Below are 22,325 nucleotides of genomic sequence, written 5' to 3' on the forward strand. Positions count from 1 at the left end.
TCTGTTGTTCTATCTAAAAAAGGAATACCTCTGAAGACAAGCAGAAGCTCATTCATATTCTACAATGTGCTTTGAGATTCTCAGTGAATGATGTCATGCAAATATATGTTTATATGTAATCAGATGCCTTTTCCATGGAAATGATCCTAAAAATAACATAAATAATAAATCCCTTTGGGCAAATTGCAAGTAATCATGGAAACTGATAACTGAGCAAAATCATACAGTGAAATACGCCTAATACAGTTAAGACCAGTGCAGGACTTTTTATTGTTTTTGAAAATGCAAGATACCAGGAACAAAAGGGATGTGATAATGTTTGTCCTCGGATGGTAGGCTTGTTCGATAACGATGCAGGAAGGCACACACTCCATAAGCATTACTTCTCTGTATTTACAAAAGAGCTGCAATGTGTTTCTGTCAGATGATACTCATTTCATTCTAACAGCTCTAGAGGATGTTCAACAGTAACTGCTAAAATTAGGTGCCTGTAAATCAGGGCTGAATAATTGTTGTAGAAGAGCTGGTTAATCTCTGAATTGGCAAAGCTGTGAGAGGTCTTGGAAAGAAGTTCCGCTACACCAGTAGAATGGTAATGTGGCAGCCTACTCAAAAATAAAACAAAGGGATTACAGCCTACCTCTGTTTCAAGGCAAAGTAATAAAGTGGCTGATCCTGGATTTGGCTAATAAGTCCTTAAAAGACTTGTAACATTATTGCATTGCTCAACATAGGCTTACCAAAAACAGACCTTGTCAGTGGAAGGCAGTAGTGTTGTTATTTTTTAATAGATTGCCAGTCAGTCAGTGAAAGGAAGGCTGCTAATTTAGTGCATTTCCCTTCTATAAACTGTAAATAATAGTAATGTATATAAACTGATAAATAATAAAGGTAAGTCATATGAGCCAATTATAGCTGATTGCAAGCCACAGTTCATATTTCAGTATATGTAGGTAGCATCCAGAAAGACTGAGGGCTGCTCCCAACGAGCCACGCAGCTGCATCATGCCAGGAAGTGGCTCTGAAAAGGATTTGGGTAACAAACTGGACATGAACCCTAGGTAATAGGGCTTGATGCAAGCACTAGGTGTACCAATACGATTGCTAAGCAAAAATGTGCTATGCAGCTGTGTTAGGCAACCTTCATGATGGGATTTTAGTCAATAAATGATGCATTTGCTGGAAAATGTCACTTGAACTATATTGAAATTACTTATGAATTCAAGTTGAATTTGTAGAAGAGCTTAAGGGCAAGGCTAATGTGACTGCTAATGTTATGTCTTAGTCTGGCAGTGATAAACTTAATCAGAGGATGTGATTCTTATCCCCTTAATGCTAAGGAAGGAGCCCTGATCACTAGGGCAGTGGCTAGGCTGATCTGTTCTTCATTTTTTGCTGCTGACCTACTATTGACTATACTGGCTCAGGGACGGAGTTGAGCATCCTATCCCAATGGGAGTGCTCAGCAACTGGCTAGGGGAGGTGGGTTCGTGGCTATATGCTTGCTTTCTGTCTTTATGCCTAAAATTACAAAATAGAATAATTGGGGTTGGAAGGTACATGTGGAAGTTACCTAGTCCCATGTCCTGCTCAAAGGTTGCTGAAATTCATAGAAATGTAGCACTTTCAGCACAAGATTAGAAGAAAATTGTGCTCTTGAGTACCAACAGCTTAACCGCTCACTGGGAAGTGACAGATAGTTCTTGGCCTCTTGTGTTTTCCTGCAGCCCTCTGTTCCCTTCTCCTCAGTGGCTATTGTTTGCTACTTGCTTTTATTTTGTGGGGGTGTAGAGAAGGAAGCCTATCATATATTTAACTTTGATTCAGGCAAGACATATTTCTTACTGTTGTGATTGGTTTGTCTGAAGACCCATTGGTGTGATCACTTTGGACATAACATGTCCAGTACTGGCTCCTGCAGTTCAGAATGAACTGGGAGTAGGTTTGCAGAAGAGCTTCAAGAACAGCTCAAGGATTGGAGCCCTGTGGATGTGTGCGTGTGTGTGTGTGAGACAGAGTGAGGGGAAATGGAGAAATGACAACAGGAGCTCCTCTATTTTGCTTGAGAGTCAGTTGCTTACTAGAAATATCTAGTCAGGAACAAGGATCTGGCTTTTCTAGAGCTTTCCTATCGAACAATCTTATAACAAGCCCTAGTGTTCAGGAATTGAAACCAGACAGCTCTAGCTTTCTCTGTGGGTTGAGGGGCTTACTGCAAATTATTACCAAAGTACTTTTAAATGCTGAATCCTAATCCAGGAGCTTCCAGAGACTCATGCAGGGCAGCCCTATTGCTAGCTTTATCAAGGATAGACTGTCTACTGGATATTCGCATTTCACGTGAGTTGCACCAACCCTGTAGCAGCAACGTAACTTACAGGTGCTTGTAGTCTTCCCTCTGGTGGCTGATAGAGATGGTCCCACAAACCCAATCCTGATCTGTGCAACTAGCCCAAATAGGCTGAGACTAGTGTGTCCTTATCTCTTTTTCCTCTAACCAAGGCGAAGGCTTCTGGTCTGTGTGAGCCCTAAGGTCTGGGGAACCAAACAAGGTACTGCGTTTGAAGCACTGGGCTGAAGAGGGCCTTTTACTTCAAGGAACACACAGACTGCTTCTGCTGATTTCTGGAGGTAGAGGAGGGACCGTTTGGCTCCTAAGGGGCAATGGCCATTATTCCATGACCAGAAGTTTGGAGTCAGTCTTTTTGCTTGGAGAAATCTTACAGCGTTTGGTTCCTTTTCTAGTGCAAAACACTCATGCTGGGAGTCTGTGCACGTGTGGGAGAGGAGATGTGCAAAGCCAGCACAGAGAGCAGCTGTCCCAGTTTGCGGAAACTTTCTTGCCTTTTTAAGGACATGCTGAGTGCTGTGCTCTAACTTTAGCACAAAGGTATGGTTGACTTGGCTTCTTTTATTAATGGATGGGTATAAATATATCTGCTCTTGGAGTCTGTCTTGTTCTTCCACGTGTAAACACTGAGCTCTGTCCCAGCTCTTTTTGATGATAAATTCCTCATCTTTTGAATCACAAATCACCTTTTTGTGTGTCAGGAGGAAGCATCAAAGCACAAAGTCACTTTGCTTTTTATAGCACCAGCACTCTTCAGCCAAACTCCACTCAGAAATCACTGATTTCGTAGAGCTCTTCAACAACAACAGATCTTGCGTGTTTACATTTTTATTGAAATAGCCTTTGTACCTATCTGGAGCCCTACTGTTGCAGGGCACTGCGATCCTCCTTTATTTTACAAAGATGTCACTGTCCCCACAGGCTAGGAGGCTGGGAGCCCTGGCTTTGCAATAAAAACATGAGTGCCTTTTTATTTTATTTTATTTTTATTTTTTCCCCAGTGCACTTTGATTTTGCTGCTTCTGTACGAAGAGAATTTGCTCTCCATAAATATCTCTTGGAATTGGCCAAGTGCAGCTCACGTGGGTGAGACAGCTGCTGGCTGTCGTCTGGGTCCTGCTTTTTCTAAGCACAGAGGTTGGTCTCCCCCCCAGTGAAGAGCTGCTGTAGACAGTGTCCTGAGCACTTGGGGCTGGGGAGGGTTTTCTGCTCAGCCTGGAGCAATGTGGACAGGTTTCATGTTTCTGCATGGCTCCACAGTTTTTGGGGTGAGAAAGGAAAAAGGAAAAACTGCAGGGATCCTACCCAAAGCTTTCTGCTGATGGTAGGAAGCTCCATGCCTATATCCCAGTGGGGCTAAATGAAGAGTTCAGTTTAGATTAATAAAAGGGGTCAAGAAAAAGCTGGTAGCTGCCAAACTTGCTAACTTGCCCTGGGGTGTGAGGACTGAGCTGGCTCCTAGACTGTGACCCAGGATAATATTTCTCCTTTGTGGGCTGGGTGTTTTGTTAGTGGCGTGGGAGTGGATCTGATCCATCCTCACTCATCGTTAATGCCACAGTGTGACTGGCAGTGAAACCAGCTGAGAGTTAGTGTAGTCACAGAGGTCTGGAGAGAGTCTAAGATACTAATCAGGGTCAAACTGAGTAAAAGTCATCCCTGAAGGAATGGTGATGATAGCTGCTGAGTCTAGTGACAAAGGTTTTTCTTGTTAGCCCTGCAAAGCCAACTCATTTCTAATTAAGATCCAGGTCCTATTATTGTTGAGAGAATTATTTGCTATGAAGGTGGAGGCTGGACCGAGAGATTTGATGGGTGTGCAAAATATCTGTTCAGTCCTAGTCTTTTAAATAGGTTTGATCTGAAAGAAGCAAGTACATGGACTAACTTCAGAGTTATGAGTAAAACATGCCATTCCCACATACTCATTAGTGACATTACATACTCATAAGGAGTCAGGACCTGTCAACACCCACATGAGTAAGTAGCAGGGACTTTTTTGTAAATCTGTGTTAACGATGCCAAGTTGTTGTTTCCTGCCATTATCTGAGAACTGTGGGACCAGTTCTACTTTCTTGCCGTGGCGTGCAAGCAACATCCTCGCACCAAGTCAGACAGGAAAAGGGCACTTAAAGCCAGGAAAGGTTTCTCCAGTGGTCCAGATCTCTGAGCTCTGTTTTACCCATTCATATCTGCCTCCCTGATTGAGGACTGGTTCACCAGAATTTCTCAGACTGGATAGTAAAAGGCATCTCAGGGAGTGGGAGAAGCTACTTGGGGGGGGGGCAGTGGTTGTAAGGAAATCTTAATAATAATGAAGATTATAAATTACGTCAACAACAGGATTTCAGGCCTTCTGCTTTTCCTATCTGAAACTGGTGCTTTTATGGCCTTTCTGAGTTGAGTTTGAAGCTTGCCACTTCTCGATATCTTTGCACACTATTTCACTGAGGAGCAATGCCCTCAGAAATAGGGAGTGCAAGGCTAAATTTTGCTCCAGGGAAAGGCTGTGCATGACAGGATGGTACTTGTTTGTACCTGGCCAAGTCTGTTCGGATCCCAGTAGCTGTGATCATCTGGACAGTTCAAAGCAGCAGCCCAGTGTTTTCGGCACTGGACAGGGTCATGTAAACCCCTGAGGTAGGTGTATGAGCTGGAGCATCCCGGTACCTGCAGAAAACCTGCTGCAACTTGTAAGCCGCATGGTATAGTATGCCATTGTAGTAAGCAGTGGAGATTTTCTCTTAGCAGAGGTGACTCATCCCTACAGAAAAGAGTTGCTTTGCGTATTTTTCTTCTCCTTTCCTGAAAATTATTTAGTTTATAGAAAGGCACAAACTGGTAATTGGAAGGGATGGATTTGAGCCAGTGCATAGAAGGAAGGAAACCTCTACCTACGTTTTTGCAGAATCCTACTTTCAAGCATGAAATCAGGGAGAAAGAGTGTCTGCTTTCCCATGATGTCTGTGGTTTGGAGGAGGAAGATCACATTGCCTTCTTGGGTCACAGGGCAGATTGTGTCTTATCAACAGCATGAATGTATCTGCTTCCAGGAGTGGTTTGGTGATCAGTGGGATCACATGAAATTCCTGTGTGTTTCATGGTCTACAAAACACCATAATAGAACTAGGAAATCATTACTTTTATCTGTTTGTTTATTAAAATCATCAAAAGTGCAACATTTCTGATAAGCAACGAGAGAAGCAAGAGTAAGAGTGACTGCAGGTGGAAGGGAAAAATGAGGAATCTTCATTCTGCTCCATGAATTCATGCCATTTGTTCCTAGGCTTTCTTCCTTACTTTTGAGGCATAGCCTAACTGTGTACTGTCAGCTATGGGCTTTGCCCCATGTCACTGCACAGGCTAAATGTAGACTTTTTGTCCCCTGACAAAAGCTTGAGCTATTAACAGACTTTGACCTTTATGAGCGCAGCACTGTCCAATGATTTCTAATTTGGATGCCTAAAATTAAATACCAACACCCACCCTTCAAGACTGGAGGAGCCTCGCTAGGCCTACTGAGAAATAGTTGGAAGTCCAGGGACGTGACAGGTGAGAAGCCCTGTAGGAAGATTTTAGTTGGATTTGTCAGTAAGGGGCTAAGGATGAATCATCAGAATTTTAAACTGCATAAGAATATTTTTGTTCATAAGTTTTCATTCTTTGCCCACATTTAAATGCTTCTTTCTCATTGAGATGGTAAAGTATTTCAAACATTTTAATTGTGTTTGGGGATGAGCAGCAAGACTTCTTCAATTTATTTTATTGGAAGAAGACAATTCTTCCCTTCCCACCAAGTGGGCAAAAAATCCATCATTTTGCGGAGGGGAAAAAAAAATCTCTCTGGAGCCTTCCCCGTTGCTAGTGAGCAGGATATGCATGTGTCCATGTCCTGCTTGCAGGACACTGATGGCCATTTTCATAAAGCCTTGCTACCATAAGTGAAATGTGTTGGCAAGAATGATGAGGTCCTGTGAAAACCACCTTAGCTGTGCGTTCCTCCTCATATGCTTTTTGTTGTCTCCTAGCAAGGAAAACAGCTGCAGGAAAGGTTTCAGCAAATTCCTTCCACCCTGCTCGCTCTGCCTCTAAGTTGCTCCCTGCCAGGGGCCAGCAGCTGATAGCACGAATGCTCTGGGCAGCCTGGGACAAGTCCTGAGCAGCCACAGTGCAATGCCAGGATGCAGCTACTATGTTGCTGGGTTCATCCATGTGAACCCCATCCAGCTTTGCTTGCAGGTGGGGCAGATGCGCAACAGGATTAGACACATGTCTCTATGGGAAGACCAGGCCTCCAGGACACAAATTAATTCTTTGGTGCCCTTGTATTGTTTTGTGTCCCCTAGTGTAGTCAAGGCTGACAGGGAGCAGATGGTGCCTCTGCTTCTCTACACTGTGAGTGGAACAAGCAGGATGGCAGCATCCTAACAGGCACCATGAAGGCTGAGGATACCTGGCTGAGGGAGTACATCTTGGAAAAATAGCTGGGTGCTAGTAAACCACCTCCCTAGCGTGAACCCTGGAATTTTTGTTAATCTCAGATTTACGCTCACATGCATCCACTCCCTTCCCTCCCTGCAACTGCAGCTATGCATTTCCTGGGGCCCTGTGTTTCTAGATTGCTTATCACCACTGAGTCTAAGCATCTGTGTCCAAAATATGATGAAAGTCGCCAGAGGAGACAGAACAGGCTATGGGTGAACTGCCTCTCTTCTGCACTGTGTATAATCAGATCCCTAGCTTCAAGCTCTGTTACGCTGCCCTAACTATTTTGCTCTTTGGTTTGTGGATGCTCAGGGAGTGCTGCAGAGTGAGAGTCATTCTTTTCAAACACTTCACATCTGTATTCTGGCAGCTAGGCAATCCTCATGGGGCAAAGTCCTAACGTGCCCTAAGCCAGCAGCAATATTTCTTTCAGCCTCATTATGGCCCTGATTTCACTGTCGGCTTTGGGGGAAACAGGAGTGCTTTTAAAGTGTGCTTTTCATAGTTGAAGTCAGGCAAACTACATTTCATGAGTGTGCCCAGAGGAATGATCAAAGGGAATGATGAAGCATGAGCAAACCGGATGATCCAAGGTAGAAAAAGCAGAAAAGCAGGAGATATTTTTGGGGGTAGTTTAATAATCTTTTCATGTGGATAAAATTAAAAGGAGAAAATAGGGCCCATAGAGCTGGGTCTAGCCTGCCTCTCAAGACACAAACTTTCCTTTCTCACTTTTTATTCAGCTGTGCGCACGTTGTCTGGCTGTAGCAACAGGACTCAGCAGTGCCCTCTGAGCACTGTGGAGCTGTGTGTTATCTAAAGGGACAGTCATGATCTTGATGTTTCTAGGATTCCTGTACCTGGAGAATTTATCGTTCCCCTTCATTTTACATCTCTTTTCTCCTCCTACTGTTTCTGTGAAAATGGTTTGGGGAGGCCTCCGTGGGGAGTTATCAGCCCTTAACTCCTAAAACCATAGTAAGGCACCTGCGTCTATGATATCCTGATCATCTGCTTGCTCTCCAGTCCAGGAGGACTATTTCCAGAGCCAGAGCTGCACTGCATCACTAGGGAAGTCCATGGTTTTATCGGGGATGAGTGGAACTGTGGATTCCCCTCATCACTCTGCTGCCCTCTGGCCTTGCAACAGTCAATGACCAGTGAAGAACAGCAAACCTGGGACTTCTGAAACAAGGCTGAGATCTGGCTTACAGGTGGCCTGGTTACAGCTGCTTCATGCAAGCAGATCAAGGCCCTGGACAGGAAATTTGGATGACCAAAGGATTGTCAGTGTGGTCCTAATACTGAAAAAAGAGTAAAAGGGCTCACCTAAGAATGCACAGACTATTTAGTATGATGCTACTCCCAGACACGATACGTAAGCCTGGTGCAGTTCTGACGATTATTTGTTTGTCCTTGGAGGTCTTATCCCCTGTGTCCTACATTTGAGAGAAATCATGTTCTCACAGAGCTGAAGGTCTCCTGATTGGTGAGCCTGACAGGGTGCTGTTGGGAAGGGCAGCTCTGCCATGCACCGGGGATGGTGACCTGGCAATGGGGCATTTCTGGAGGAAGTGGGAGGAGGACACTCTGTGGACGTATCAGGGTTTTTATCCCAAGTCTGAGGGACAGGAGAGCAGAGGGCCCTGTTTGACTCAGTGATAGGCAAGGGGAAGTGGCTGGAGGCCTGGGTGGATCAGTGCAGAAGTACTGAAGAGAACTCTGAAAGGGTCACAGACAGCCCACCCCTCCCTCCTCCTGGAGCTGTGGTTGCATCCTCTGAAGGTGCGTAGCATCTTCTTTCCCAAATACCTGCTTGGTGCATCTTGCTCTTCATTTCTGTCTGAAAAATAGTGCTAGTATTTCACATTTCAAGTTGAATTTATTAGTATTTATGGTATAAAGAACATTTCTGCAAGGAACCATTAATGTACAAGTTTTATTGCCATCGCTGCACTTTTATAAATTTCTGATATCAAAACATGTGGGTTGTTAGATGACAGGATGACCTTGCAGAGATACTGCATTGCTCAGTTAATGTCTTTCCTAAGATGTGGGCATAGCAACTTGCTAGTACTGTTTGATTTGCTTATTCATGTCCCAGAGCTACTGCCTTTAAGATTTTGCTTCTATATCTAACCCAGTAAATGCCTCACTGTTTTTCTGTGCATGAAGCATGATGGATCTGCAAAGGCGTCCTACAGTGATGTAGTCTCTCATACATTTATCTCTAGGCAGTGCCAGATCATGCCCTATAACTGTGTTTGCTCCCTATTTCCCGTGTGGAGCCATATACACATCCTGTCACACCCCTTGGCTCCCAGAGAGACCCAGCACAGGCTCTGGCTACTCAGAAACAGTTAGGAGCTGGAGGTAGTTTCCCTCATGCAAGTGGTATGTGGCCCCCAAGTGGCTTTTTTCCCGTCCCCTGTGGCCAACATTGGGCTCACTACCTCCATCCCCCTCCACTGTGATCTCAAAACCACTGCAGGAGCCCTGGGGGTGTTAAGCCAAAGCTTTTTAGGGTAAGCCCATCTCCAAGCAAAATATACTGGGCTTGGAGCCAGAGCTGATAGGAAATGCTGCTGCTTCTGCATCTCCCCCCTCTTCAGCATCTCCAGGGTGCGAATGCTTAGATGTGCACTCTCCAGTGTTTTAAAGGTGAAAAGGTTATTCTTCCTTCACTATCTGGCTCTCACCTGTCATTTGAATGTCACAATAATTTAACTATGACAAAGGTTGGAAGAGTCATTTTGGCTCTCTCTCCTGCATGCCAAGAGTTGAAGGTCTGTTCACATATGAAGGGGGGATGATATTTTTCCCTAGGTTTTCAGGAAAGACTGAGACTTTGTTTGTTGTTCCAAAATTGCAACAGCCAGGCACCCCCTGTTGCGTGAGCATGTGTGTTGCTGTAGTTAACTTTCCATAGGTTTATCATGGTAGTACACAGGGAGGTGGGTGACTTCCCCAGTGCCTCTGGGTTCAGCTGCCATATAAATCACCATTGGCATTTTACAGGAGATGTTTGTCTGAGAGGCGATGTTTGTGCTTAGGGTCATGTCTATTTTTGCTACTATGCCATGTATTTTTAAATTGGGTTTGAGCAGCATACAATGCCCGCAGCACAGCTCCTTTCAGATCATCTGTCATGTCAGAAATGGTTTTGAATGTCTGTCTGCTCATTTCAAGCTAAATATTTATTCTGTAATTAGATTGTTTTGTTTCAAATCCTTTTTTTATTTACAAATGAGAAGTCAGTATTAGGCTGCGTGAGCATGATGGGAATGCACAGCTAGAGAGCGAAACACTTCTGTAAAGCTGGTGTGTGTGTGTGTGTGTGTGCGTGTGTGTGTTCAGCCTTCACAAAAGAGCCCTCCTTTTTTCCTTTTTCTTGATCCTATCACTGTAAAAATCTAAGCCAGGACACGACAGGGGTACTGCAGCTGCGTGTGTGGAGGCGATGGAAAGGCCTTCAGCCCTCACCTTGCAGAGCTCCTCACCGCTGCTTCCCCAGGCTTGTAGCTGGGCCCTTGTCCTGCAGAGCATTTGCAGTGTCCAGCCCTGCAGAGACATCAACCCCTGGCCAGAGCATGCTGTCTATATCAACACTCAAGGGGGAAGAAAAGCCCTGCTCTTTGGGGTCGTAACTCACTGCCTGGGATGTGATACAGCCCCTTCTGCCCTGCTGGCTGTGCCAGTAATTGGGTGTGTCTTTGCAGCACAATGATCTGGTCCTCAGCGTGGCCCGTGTCTGCTGCTCTGTTATAAAAACGATGGAGGTCTAGGGCAAATATGTTTTATGTCTTTCTGCTTCAAGATTACTTAAAACCTTGCCATTCCAGAGATGGAGGGAGGCTGACAATGCATGCACGCGTGGGCAAAAATAGAAAGGAAGGAGCAAGTTTAATACTTCACTGAGGCACTTGAAAAGCATTTGCGGCTGTTGTAATTTCACTCCTGAGTAGAGATGGCTAAAAACAAGGCTTCTGGTTCACTTGTCATTTCATAGGAAAAAAAGAAGAAGAAAATGTTGGTGTCAATCTCGCTCAGGCTGAAAATATTTCTTTTAGGTTTCTGGCAAGCCAGAACCCCCTGACCCTTTGACTGCTCCCTGAAATAGAGGGGTTTTTTTTCTGATTTTGCTGCTAATAGCTGGACAAAGGCAACCCATTTCATGGAACAGCTACAAGCAACTCCCTGGTTTGGCTGCAGGGCAGAGCTTGCTGCTGTGGGACTGCCTTTCGGTTTGTGGTCACGAGCCCTGGAGCAGACTCACCCCTGCAGGTCTAGCACCAGCCAGAAGAGGAAGATTTCTGCCAAGACATTTGGGGGAACGTATTGCATCAGAAATCTATTCTGTTTAATTTTGCTTTTAGATGAAACTGTTTCATAAGAAATCTTGCTCTCAGCTCTCTTCCTAAGTCTCCTTCTGAACCTTTAATATGCTCTTAAACCTGGAGCTTCAGGTCTTGCATGAGGGCAGTGCTGTGCAAGAGGTAGTGAGTCTTGCTGAAGGACTCAGCACCACAGCAGTGTCCCTGCCACTCTGATTCCTCTCTGCCATCACTGCATGCTGTGTGGAGAAGCTCTTGCCGACAGAGGTGGGGGCTCCCTCGCCCGTGCGTGGAAAGGAGTGTGTGGACCTGCCCCAGGAAAATGGGGCTCTCAGCAGTGCATGCAAGGAGTTGTACTCCAGGTTTCAAAAATGCTGTCCGATGAAGAATAGTCCATGCAGATAGAGCAGGGGTTGGTTGTGTGTTAAGATTGGTAGGGAATGTATGAAACTTGTGGTTATGAATAATAAATGAGAGGAAATAATGGTAAGTCAAGAGAATAAATATTTAAATTTAAACCTAAAATATTACCTCGAAAGATACAGCAGGTAGCTGAATTGCTAGGGAAAAGGGTCTTAAGTTTGAAGATTAAATGTTAAGGGGAAGTTTTGGAAGCATCTGCAAGTGAGAGCTTCCACATGAACCTGAATTCACTGCCAAGGGAAGTCTGCCCGGAGCACAACCCTTATTTTTATTTTTTCTATCTTATTCTATAAGAAGTAATTGTATATTATTAAAATATCACAGGTAACATAAGACAACTTTGTATTAGCAGTAGATAGTTTAGTTTTTCTTATTCCAAATAAGAAAGAAACATATCCACTGGCTGTTTTGTAAATAACCTTGCTTTCTCACCCCTGCCAAAGAGTACCTTGGCCCTTCTCTTTCTTTTTCATCTTCTCACCCTTGCTGGCTTTTGATTATGTTATTTCCTGACAGCATATCTAAACCTAAGTTAAAATACGCTGCTTACAATAGTTGGCCGTATTTGCTAAGCTGCTACACACACTGTTGTTTTATTGAATCTGCTCCCTATATGACCAGGTTATGCTGTGCAAGATCCTCAGACCAACTTCAGGAGTTGGGATTAGGTGATAGTTCTTCACAGTGTGCAATTCTGCATCCGCTGGATGGGGTTAAGATGCTCTAAAATGCTAGCTGGGGGCAAGATCTCTCCTAGTCCTAGTGCTATAATGTGGAGCAGAATGATTAATGACTTGATTTACAATACAGCTGACATCTCTCCTTCAGTGGCTTTGCTTTTCCTTCCCTCAACATGCAGTCTCACAAAGGTGTGGACATCCTGCAGGGCAGGTGGCCCTGTGATACATAGCCACCTTTGGGCACAGCTAGAGTTGTCCTTCCCCTACTTATCCAATTTCTTAGCTGTGCGGAGGAACACACTCATCTCTGCAGTGCATTGTTTGGCCAGTCTTCAGACTGGGGTTGTACTTAGGAGTTCAAATGCTTGTATATCAGCACTTCTTCCAAGGGCAGCTTTGCGTGCAACACCCAAGATGTTAAGACCAGCAGGAGCGGTATGCTTCAGAGGATTGTCCACAGCTTAGTTCCTCAGGCTGGAAATGTTTCTCCTTGGAGAAAGCCAGTGACACTATTTGGCATTGCCTTTCTGCTAGCATATCCCTAGTTTTGTTTCCCTGAAGAGCTAATTTTCTCATATATGCTTGCAGGAACACTGGTAGCTTCTGCTGCTGCCACTACATTGAGGTCAGCTGGGCACAAGCAAGGCTAGCACTAGCAGTTGGAAGCTAATAGCATGGTCAACATGCTGGAAGCCATGTTTGCAGGTTTTGCAGTGATCCTGACAATGTGTTTTTTATGGATCTCATTGGACCTGTCTGCTATTTCTCTTGACTCATTTCTCTACCTTTGCTTTTAGATTAGGAAAGTGCCCCAGAAATGCTGTAATAGCTTCATTAGCAGTCTCTTCCTGTACCTCAGAGCTGCCAACATGCCAAAAAATCACTAGCCAAACTCACCAAAACATATCCTGCAAGGTTTTGGACCTGCTGGCTTTGGGATGCCACTTGAGGAGCTAATATGATTCTGCAGGGCAAATCCTGCTGTTGCTTATGACAGGTCAGAACTAAACAACACTGCCTAGCTGCCCCTGATTACATAGGCTCTAATGTGGAGAAGGTATTGCTGAAACCCCTGTGAGGGACATCAGTGAAGAAAAGGGAAGAGCTAGATCAATTCAGGTCAGCATTGAGGCTTGACTGTTCAGGATGCAGGATTTACTCTTGGGATAGGTTGTGTAGTACAGTGTATATGGAGAGTGGCAAAGGAGAGGCACATACCTCGGACCCAAAGCTGGCATATGCACAAACGTATTGCACACCGTCAGCCTGTGAGCATGCACCAGTAAGTGCCCCCTTCCCACACGGACGTGAAGATGTCTGAAAGGGAGTAGGGAAGAAATCAGCTGCCACCAGAGCAGCTTATGGATCTTGGATAATGCTGATAATACTTTCTATGTAGTTTATGGACCACAGGTGAACATGATAAAAATTCCACCAACCCTAAACCATGCAGAAAGCTTCCAGGAATCAGCTCACTACTGATTTTTTTTTTTTTTTTTTTTTGAAAATCATCTGTGGTGAAATTCCACAAGATCTATCTCATGATTTGAGGGCTTATTGCCTACTCCTTAAATGTGACTGCATACACAAGCCTTGATCCATGAAGAAAAATTGAGGAAAACCTAATGTATTTTCACTGGCTTTTCAGGAGGGAAGATTTCTTATCGGTAGGACTTGGGCTCCCCAGTGTTTTGCCAAGAGAGATCTTCTCCCTTGCCTATGACCCACAGATCCACTTTCTGGCTGAATATTCCCATTGCTGTGGTCTTGTTCCCGTCAGGTTATACTTTTGGACACTGTGGCTCCTTTGAAAACCTCACTGTTCCAATCTCTGTCAGAAAGACCTTGTCCTTTGTACTGTTCCGTTTAAGAGTGAACTTTTTAGTTGCTTCATTGTTGTGAACAAATATGTTCACTAATAACAAAGAAAACACAGACACCTCTTGCTTCCCTCCAGAAACGTGGAAACACTCTCGAGGTTTAGGTGCATACACAAGAATATCTTTTGGCCAAGAGACTCTTTGAGTCTCTTGGTTTCACCTCTCCCTGTCTACCAAGCCCTGCATCGTTTTCATGCCATCAGATTCTTCTGGGGCTTCCTCACAGTATGCTTGGTCCTGCAGAAGCCCAGGGGCACTCATCATTGGTAGCCATCAACGTTTTTGGAAAATGCATTAAAAATCTCATGCCACAATAAAGACTGTTTTACACCTGTGGTGGCCAGGCTGACCCCAAAGCCTAGCCAAAACTGCTGGCATTTTAGATGTGTGTTGAAGAAGCCATGTGGGAGGCAAACAGGGCTCTCCAAAGCAGCTGGATATGGGGTAAGAGTGCTGTCTCCAAATGATTGCTTTGGTGGGATATGGGGGGAGGTCAGAGAATCACTCTCCTGGGGCAGGCAGGAGGGGGCATACTTCCAGTACGGCACAGTGAAAATACGAGGAAATAAAAACAGAGCAGCAGGGAGAGTAGAGACACTGTCATATTTACAGAATCTTTTCAATGACACCTTGTCTAGTCCCTGTATGTTGTGGGTTTTAAGCATACCCCAAGCAAAGAAGAAGATAATACCATTTGGCTAGAGAAAGAGGAGGAGACAAATTAATGTGAAAAGGTGAATTGCCAGAAGAGATAAGGTGAATCAGCAGCAGAAGAAAATATTTCTACTGGGGTAAGTCAAGAGAGAGGAATGGACCTCTTACAATTGCTAGGCAGGGAAGTGTAGTTTTCACAAAATCACTGTTGTGACTGGCACCAACTCTCCCTCTTGTGGACATTCCTCTGTATTTTGTGCAGTGCCTTGCAGCTGCTCATGCTGCAAACACCCTTAAACCTCTGATGGTTTTACTGTAAACTGCAGTGAGTTGGTTGGATGCGATGGCTCTTAATAACTCAGGCATTAAATGTCTCTCTGAATTAGGCCAAGACACGAGGCTAATAGGCAAAGCTAGCCCCTGGAGCTCCCTGGCATTAGGTTCATCATACAGCAGACAAGGGGGATGTTTGATAAAGCCAAACACCTGAAAGCCAGGCCAACAGCCCTGAGTAGGAAGCAAATATCAACTCAGTGACTCCCTACACACTCTTTGGACATCAAAGCGGCTGGACTTGACTTTTGTGTTCTCCTTTCAGTTTTCTCAAGTCAGTCTTAGAAAAATCCATTTCTTGTTTTTCCACCTGATTTCTATCCAACTCTCCTCTTGTCCCCAGAGACTCCTCCTTAGCTCAGGTTATGATCAATGAGACTTTTGTAATACTCATTTTTCTCACAAAATGTTTGCTTGCGTTTTGTGATCTATCTACAGTCTCATTTCTCCTAACCATTTGGCTTTTCATCCTAGCATTGCTTTTTTTTTTTTTTTTTTTTTGATTTGAACTTTTTCTGCCTCAACAGAGTAAGCTGGGTCTGTCCTGTAATGCGGCCCAGTACACTGCTCACAGCTCTGTGAACTGCAGGTCTGCAAAAGTGGCAGGAAAAAAAACTAACAACAGCCTTTCTTTCAGGAGGACAATAAATCTAATGTAATTTGGTCCTTGCTGTAAACTCACAGAAAACCCTGGAAGAAGCTAACAACAAAACCCAGAGCCTTAGTTTGAAATTGCTTAGAGTACAGACCTGCCATGTGTAGCAAGATCTCTGTTGCAGCAGATGAGGAAGGAAACAATAGGACTTCAGGCTAAGGCAGGCAATTTCCAGGCAGATGCTGCTGCAGACCAGCTGGATTCGACCAGCTGAGCTACCAGCACTGGAGCTGCTAGCTTAAGGAAGAAGATAAAAAAATAAAACCATAGTGTCTGTGGAAATTGCAATTAAAAAGGTGCTGGAGGTGGGGATCCCTGCACTGTATAGAGATCTTTCTGAAAAAGAGCGCTCCATTTTTATTGCTTCTTTAGAATAGGCATGCCTTGAAGCAGTTTATGAAGGGTTAGAAAATGATTAACAGATTTTTGTTTTCGTTCGTTGGTTAATCTGGTGCAGAGTCATAAAGTTAATAGGTTCTTTTTAACATCTGTCCTGGTAAGAATATAATCATGTATGAAATATATTTTGTGGAGGGAAGCAAGTATAAGAGGATTAAAAAATTATAAACTCATGGAGAATTGCCTAAGACTGTTGAACACAAAGATGCAAGTATAACCTTGGGAAGTCCCTTAGCTTCAGATTGCTGTGATGGAGTAGGATTATTCTTGCTTCTTACACTCCTTTCCTGGGCATCAGCTTTTGGATGCTGTTGGAGGAAGATGCTAGATGGTCTTTGAATTTTGCAGGCATCTTGTGCATTTAAGATGCTTACAAGTGAGATTTCCAAAAGTACCCTACCTGGGACATCTGTATTTGCAACCCAAGACTCCAGACATCAAAGATGACTTGTGAAGCTGAGTGATTAAGAGGGATGCTGCAGTGCACTCATACAATGATTGTACAGGACCAGAGAGGTTAGCGCAGGTGGCCTCTTCCAATACTTTGTTGGGCAGGGCTTGCAGCCAGTATCAAATCCCAGCACTGAGACTGTCTTGCCAGCAGGACCCTAAAATGGGCAAGTGAAAAGATCTGTATAAACGGCAAACATAGTAATGAAAATGAAATAAAATTACAAGCAGGAAAGTATGGCAGAAGATATGCAGGACTGCGATCCCATCCCAAATTCAGAGGTAAATACTCTGCTGCTGTAGCCCGGCCACCCATGGGTCAGTACTAGCATTGTGTTTAGGGTGTTCACTGCCACCCAATGTTGATCTACTTGAAGAAAATGTTTATTTTTTGCTAAGTATTTTTTCCCAGTGAGATCAGTTTCCCCGAATGTGTTCCCCATAAGAGTGCCAGAGCACAGAAAACACTACAGGATTAGGAACTATTTACATTGATGCTGCTTCTTAAAAGAGAAAAAGACCTGATTTTTGCTCTCCTCTCTAAGGGAGGCATTAAAATGATAATGTAAAATGGGACTGTGAACTTTGAAAGTGGCCAGCTTCAGCTGGAAGCAAGAACATGTTGGAGTTCATTAAAAGGCACATGTAAGCATCAATACAAATTAGGGGTAGATCTTGGCTTCTTCACAGGCTCTCATCTTTCAGAAGCTCTGTGCTCTGGGGATTAGAGGCTGTTTTGCAGGCAGGGGGGAAAGATGCATATCTTTTTCTTCCACTTTACCCCCACAAAACTCGAGCAAAGGGAAACCCTAACTTGTGCATGCCATGTCACTGGTTAGACAGTGCTGCCTCTGGTTTTAGAAGATGGCTGATGGCTTGATTTTTTTTGGGGGGGGGACTTTTGACAGGGGCTATCTATGTAAGTAGATCTGCCTCCCAGTTCCCCCTGGCAGGATACAATGGTCCAACTGTGTGAAAAATGGATCACTGAGCTGATTCACCTTTACAATAAATTCAAAAAAAGATAAACCAGATACTTCAAACCCAGATGAGTTCCTTGATCCAAATAATTTGAAGCCCTCATAAAGAGCTGAACAAAAATCATGTGGGGAGAGAGGCTCTGCTGGCATTGGCTCCAAATCCAGCATAAAAATACATCATAGCACAGCCTCAGATTACATACTGGAAACTTGAGGACCACTTGCTTGCTCTGTGGTCCCACTGGCACTGGGCAAGGCACTTTGTGGCTGTCTCAGTCAATTTTACCATGCAGAGATTCTCTCTCTCATCCTTTCTTGGAACACTGGGATTTCAGAGCTGAGCTGTGCATTGTATCCTCATCAATGCCTTGTGCTCAAGGGGCTACTGAGAAGTTACGAAGTTTTCATTATTGAGATTTTAATCAACAATTAGGTACTGCTAGCTTGGTACAAACTCTGCATGTGTGTATGTGTGCCTGCAGAAGGACACTTGTTTGCACAGTGGCTCAGCTTTATCATCTCTGATTCAGCTCTCACTCTGGTCTCTGCTATGCTGAGACTGCTGATGCCTTTGCAGGAGCCTCAGGTGAGAGGGCTTGAGACCTGCTTCTGCTGTATCAGCCATGGCCAATGCATGCCCAGCACCCTTCTTGCTCCAGCACCCATATTCCTGAGGTGCCATGAAGAGGTGGGTAAAGATCCCCTCTGGCATAAGTCGTGGAGTGGGAACAGCCCCTTTCTCCAGCTGCCTGGATTTCAGTCTAATCTGGTCATGAAATTCCAACCTCCGTCACACTGCAAGTGTCTACTACTCATAACTCTGAGCTACAGAGTTTGGGCTTTGGGCAGATGCACAATATTATATGCATGCTGATCACTTGACTTTTTCTGCTCATGCAGGTTTCTGTGATAACTTTCCTTTCTCTGTAGCCCTTGCATTTTTCCAGTTGTTCCCTGACTCATTCTAGTTACCATATTTTTTTGGCAGTGAGGGATGAGGGAAGAATTCCCTTCTTTCTTTATTATTTCATGACTGCCTTGGAGTTTAATGCATCTGAAGGGATAGCTATATGTCACAGTTACTTGGTGTTTTCCCATTGACTCCCAGAGATCTCCAATTCTCCGAGCTCTATCCTAAAAATCATTTCTTCCCTTTTCTTCTAGGATGGGCAATGTGTTAAATGCTGCCTGCTATTTTTTGATCATACTCCTTCTTCCTTTAATTGAAATCCCTGTTTCCCATAGAAATCCTCAGCTTTTTTTTGTGCGCTAGTTTTCCAGCACTGCAGAAAAGGCTTACAGCCCCAGAAAGAGCACACATGACCTTGAAGACATGTCACTTCTTCCTGTTGTCTTCTACATCAGAGCCTAAATGTTCTGGTGCTGGACTGTACTACTGCTTTCCTGTTTATTCTTCCACTGAATCCAAGTACTGGCCTTCAATAAACCTCCTGCTTACCCCAGGTAAATGATATGTCCAACTGAAGTTCAGTGTTGCAGGTACTGTGCATCACAGTGCAGAGGCCTATCTAGATTGGTGCATGAGAATTGAGTCTGTCGTGATACTGTGAACCTTCTGAAGAAAGAAAATGACTGAGTCTTACTGTTGCCTGTCCGACAGTCTCCAAAGTCCAGATCCTGTGAGTACAGAAGAAAAGGAAAAGTTGCTTTTGACTTTAAGGTGCCGGACTAGATCCCTGAAAGAATCCATACCGAGATAGCGATAGGTAAGCACAATACATAGCACTATTCTGTGCAAATCCACAGCCCAAATCTTGTCCTGATACTGAAATCTCTCCCTCCTGACACTTCCTTTTCCTTTTTGGCAAGTGGCTTGGGTCCCCACCCAGCTGCTGAAATCTGTCAGTGTCCAGGAGCCCTGTCTGGCTTAGAACTGTGTTTAAGAGCTAGGGGAAGAGAAGAGAGAGCACAGAAGTGATTTGGCCACTGTCACCACCAGTTACAGTTCTCCTTGTTTCCTACAAGAGAAAGATGATATGCAATACATATAGTGTCATACAGTTTCTTATATTGTTCTTATATTCTTATATGAAGACTATATGATAGTCTTCAAAGGCCAGATCCTATGTGCACTGAAGTCAATGGTACAGCTACAGTAAACCCAATGCCCTTGTTTTGTTACGGCTGTAAGATCCAGTTGCCATTGCATTTACCTCTCTGGCTTGCCACTGCTGGTAGATCCAGCACTTTGCCTGTTTGCATGGACTGAGCTACATGCTCCTGAAAGAAAGTGCAAATGGTTTCCTTAGAAGAAGCTGTATATCACAAAAAATGCCATAGAAACCAAAGCTGAGTTAACGGAGACCAATCCTGGGAGTTTGCAGAGGGCCTTTTCCCCAGCATTATGCAATACATAATTATGTAATTTATAGTTATGTAACATGCCTGGATTTTTCTGAGAACTGGCCTTCCCACTGACTGCTCCCCTGGCAGACAAGTGTACACCATAATTACGCCATGCTACGCTTTATACAACAGCAGAGCTGGGGCCGTGGCTGTCACTCAGAGCTGTAGAACTCAGCTGCTCTGATTTTTTTTTTATTGTATTCTGTGGAGAAGATTCATTAAATAAAAAACATTTTAATCAAAAAATATGTTCATTCCTCTGATCGGTTTGTGATGTCTAAACAGACACGATAGTTTGAGCTGTTCCTTTTGAGGAAAATGCACCTCTTTTTGTAAGATCTCTCCCATTACCTCCAACAGCATTTTCATGAACATACCTCAAACGAAAAAATATCCATGATTTCTGCTAGTGTCTCTTTCTTGAGTATACCTTTTCTTATATTCAGCAGTTCCGACTGCAGAAAAGACAGGGCTAGAAATCATTGTAGATATGTTATATTAACTGACAAGGAAATTTGTAGGACTGTTTGGCTCTGGGATGCTCGTTTTACAGACAGTAGCTAAATTTTGCTCTTCACAATAGTGATATTCTTAAGAAGGTTTGAATGTGGCCTAAAAGACTTGGAAGTAATCGCTCCCTGTTGCTGGTATGAAATTCCTACCATGCCTCCCAGCTCCTCCTGTGTGGCAGGGCCTCATATTAATGACCAACAAACAGCTGGTGTTTCTAAAACCATACCTCAGATCTAGTCCATGCTCATTCACTGGCACTGTTTGCGGACTTGAGTAAGTCTCATAACTTCTTTGATCGCTCATAAATGGGAACAACAAGCAGCATTTCCATTTGCAAAGATGTATGTTCTAAATTCATTAGTGCCTATGCCAATCTTTGCCATCCGTGAGGAAAAAGCCAGGAGAGGTGAAATATTACATGATTATTTCCATCGTTTTGCCTTAGATGACTCTTCCCTTATTCACTGTGCCCTTTGGGGATAAAAGTGTGTGTGGGGTTTGTCCTTTCTTAAAGAACAGTAGCTTTTAGTGACTTCTTGGGTTGAGACCAGTCCCACGCAATCCCTAGGAAAGCCTGGTCTGTGGCTCTGCTGATTTTCCATGGAGTTTTCCTATGCTTTTATCCCACTGTCTGGATTCTCTCTTACACCATCAACCAGTGCTCAATAGCTGGGGGAAAGGAGCAGCCTCCTCTACCTGCCACCATCTTGATGCAAAGCTACAGGCACGGCTAAACAAAGAGCTCAGAGCCTTGCTGCCCAAACATGAGGCCTTTTCCAGAAAAATAAGCCATCATTATTCAGCAAACTGAAAATAAGCACATTAAAGAAGTTCTACCATCTGTCACCAAACTGCGACAAGAGTCCTGTGATGCTCCTGGCATTTGGATTTTGTAATTCCACATTGTACTGAGATGCTCTTATTTCTCTGTAATTACTTTGACATTGATCCTGGCTAAGTGTTGGCTACTGAAAACCTCCCTGCTTGAACTTGCAAAATCCTGGGTGCATTTCTGGGGCAAGGGAGATACTCGTCTGCTTTCTGATCTCGCTACCACTGTGTGATTGCACTTTGCCAGAGGGAGCCCCAAGTTATCAGCTGCCATCTGGAAAGCTGTGTGCCATTGGCCCTTGCTGGAGCATGACAACTGATCCAGCCGTGCCAGCCCATGCCAGAAAGAAATCTGTCGCTCTGACGCCCTCTGTGATAGTGTGTCCCCTTGCTCCTTCATCTGCCCTGGAGAAAGGCCTTCCCCCTGCAACTGGAGATGGAGGAGTTTTGGATGTGGCCTCTCTTCCCTGTGGCTCTGTCGCCCATGACCACTAGATGGTAGCAAGCCCTGGCCAACAGAGCCAGGCTGGGGATACTCGGTGGTTGTGGTGCTTGCAGTGCTTGGAAACGTGCACCGGGTGCTGGATTGATTGTGGTCCATCTCGGAGACTTTGAAATGCAGTAAACATGCCGACTTCGTGTCAGAGGGCGTGGATGATGTGGAAGAAGGGGGTGAAGTTTGATACAACTCTGCAGCTGAAAATATTAACAACGCTTGTATGCTCATTTTGTAACATGCTATAGTGTTTAGTGTATCAGTGTGGATATGGTATTGTCATTATTTAAAAAAGACTATTCAATCATCCAGTGTTTTTTAAAGGAGATGGCCAACATGTTGGCTTTCAGTAGTTTGCATTCATCTAGATAATTATGTCTTTTGCAAGTGACAAATTCTACCAAGAGGGGAAGAGGAGAGGACTGTAGATGCTAAAATGTTATATTCTTTTTATAGCTGCAGGGCTGAGACATAGTCTGGTATGCTATAAAACTT

Source organism: Rhea pennata, chromosome 1 (genome assembly GCF_028389875.1).
Source record: "Rhea pennata isolate bPtePen1 chromosome 1, bPtePen1.pri, whole genome shotgun sequence".
Taxonomy (NCBI): Eukaryota; Metazoa; Chordata; class Aves; order Rheiformes; family Rheidae; genus Rhea; species Rhea pennata.